We start from the raw sequence: 3,179 nt of genomic DNA on the forward strand, positions 1-3,179 counted from the left end.
TCTTATCCACCCTAAAGATATTGATTTGGAGCTTTTTGAGATTACAAACGTAAGTTTTCATTTTCTTTCTCTCCTCTATGGTTTTTAGTTATGCTACACAAACAAATGTTGTATGTTTTCATTTTTAGACTCTGTTTCAATCAAGATTTGGTTGTTGTTTTGCATCTAGTGAAACCAAAGTTGTATCCAACTCTGTATATTTCTGTTGAGTCTGGATGTAAGTAGTTGTATAGTTGAATAGGTTTGTTAATAACAGTGACTAGTAGTCTAGAAGAGAGGCAACATTTTGTTTCTGGCTTGACTTAGGTTAGCTTGTTTGCTTCTTTAGTTTTTCATATATGCTTGTTCTCTCATTCCCTGTTTTGTTTAATGTGATGGTTGAGTGTTCAGAGTTGTAGACATAGAGAAGATATTCATGTTTTTGGATTCATATGTCACAGGTGCAGTGCGGTGAAATCCAAGTGGAGAAGAAAATTGATGAAAAGATTGACCAATTCATGTTTTTGGTCTTAGACTTTGTTCAAGTCATTTTTATTAAAAGTGAGCTAGCAACAGAGAAAAGAACACGACCATTGTGGATAATGAAGATGGATGTTGATTGACACTTTGAGTAGTTGCAGGTTTTCGGTTTGAGATGTTTAAGTGTTCGAGTATGAGGATTTGAGCGTTTTTTAATTACAAGTTATATATATATATATATTTTAATCAAAAGTCGAATTCGATTAAAGAGACTAAACCGGGTTTGGTACATAGCGTTTAAGAGCTTCTTTTGCCAATACATCGGCTTCATGATTAAACTTCCTAGAGATAAACGAAAAGCTAATTTGTGATGGCTTCGATGGCTTGCTTGGAGTCTGAAGCGATTAAGAGGTTTGCACCGGATCCAGTGAGTTTCCTGCCATCCTCCGTTGTCTCCAAGCCCACAAGGGGGAAGGCAGATTAACAAGCTGGTCTTTTCAAATAGGGATCTGAAGGATTCATGCTGATTTAGATTTTGTGGGTTCTTGAAAGGAGCTATAGTCCAAATTTGGGTTGCGAAGTCGCAAGTGAAGAAGAGATGAAGAGTGGATTTTTCTTGCCCACAGAACGGGCATTTAGCCTCAGCGTTTATCTCCCTTGTTGCCAGATTAATCTCCCACCGGTAAGTCACCTCTCAATGTTTTCCAATGATTAAAATTTTAGCTTCTGGATAGTTATATTGTAAGAAATAGACATGAGAGCTACAACAGATGATTGAGCAAAAGCTAGTTATTATTCAATCTTGAAAGACAGATTATTTTTCATCAAATTTTTTTTGGCATGAGAAGTCTTAGCATATCTCTTATCACTTTTTTAGTTTTTTTTATCATGATGAAGCTGCCCATCTGCAAAACAAATCCTCTTCTCCTTTAAATCAAATTCTTGTTGGACTTTCTCCACTTCTTTAACAAGTCCATCTCCGGGTTGAAACTCATTGGATTTGATTAAGATTGTGAGAAAACATATGGGATTTTGACCAGAGAAGAAAGGAGAGATTGTTCAATTTTTTTTGGTTCACCGGAGAAGAAAGAAAGAATCGAGAGAAAGAAAATTAAAAGATAAAGTTTAGATCCGATTTAATGGGTAACAGGTGGATAACAAGTGGATAACCCGAATTAAACTGGTTGGGTCAGTAATTAAAGAAATTTCTACAAGTTTTATGGTCTTCCACCAATTTTTTTTATTAAAATAAAATAGAAAATAAATAAGTTATTATAGGAGGGGAAACGAGAAAAATATTTTTGAGATAGGAGCACACCAGAATTAAATCCAAAAAAAATTGCTAATTACACGAAGTATGCGAGAACGTATGATCACACATACCAACTATAATATTGTACTCTCAATCACATGCATGAACTATATAACGTCATGTGATTAATACCATAAACATACAATTCCGGTACAATGGTTAATTGGTTCCGGCATTGACCAATATTGACCAAAAAAGATATTTCAATTTTTTTATGTATACTATTAAAAACCAAAAACATAAATTGCTATGTCAAATAGTTTATATAATTTTTTAAAAATTAAAACATATTCTGTATTATATAACTAAATATATTTTTTACATCTTTAACGTTTTTATTCTTATAATTAGTAATTTTAATTTTGAAGCTAAAATAATAGTTAAATAAAAATTATTAATAATTATTTTGAATACATATATATATATATATATAAATTAATTTTTTAACAGTCAAATATATTGTTTTGCCAAATCAAATTTTTGGATTAACTATATATTAAAAATAAATATTGTGTGTTTTTGTTGTTTACAATCAAATATATTGATTTTTTTTAAATAACAAAAAACATTGTATTTAAAGAAATCAAATAATAATTTGATGTTTTTAATTGCAAAAGAAAAAAACTAACTGTTATAAGACTGGATGAATTAGCATATATACAATATATTTTTCTATTGTAAAACTCAATAAAAGTGAAATAAAAATCATTAATATTTTTTTCAGATATTAAAACTTTTATTTTACCATGATTATATAATAATTCTAATGATTTTGATATGTATTGGGTTTGGTTCTAAGTATTTTGTTGTAGAAATATTTTTTGTGTTGAGAATATTAAATAATATTAATTTATATTTAGATAAATTAAGTAAGAAGTTGATGTTTTTAAATTAATAATGTTAAAATAAGTAGTTTTCTTATTTGATTTATTACAACAAGATTATCTGGTTTGAATTTAAGTTGTAATATCTTATGAATGATTTTTATTTCAATTTTAGTCTAGTTTTGAAATTGAATAAAGGTAACTATTATAAGACTAAATGAGTGGAATATATATATACAATATATCTTTATTTTGGATCCATATATGGTTTTAATTATAAAACAACATAAATAATTCCTAAATAATTCAATTATTTTTTTATTGTGGTTTCTAATACAAAAACAAAAAAAATGTTGCATATTTTTATTGGTCAACACCAGATTCTGTTGAACGGTGTACTGGAATAAGATGGTTGTGATGTTGAGCAAATGTCATAATATAGTTGGTATATGTGGCCATGTAATACATATACTTCGTGTAGTTGAATAAACATTTTTAAAGTTGGCATTTGTGGTCATGTATTGTGATATAGTTCGTGTGGCTGACTATCTTTTTTTCAAATATTAACTATATTTTTTTGTTAT

Source organism: Camelina sativa, chromosome 14, assembly GCF_000633955.1.
Source record: "Camelina sativa cultivar DH55 chromosome 14, Cs, whole genome shotgun sequence".
NCBI lineage: Eukaryota > Viridiplantae > Streptophyta > Magnoliopsida > Brassicales > Brassicaceae > Camelina > Camelina sativa.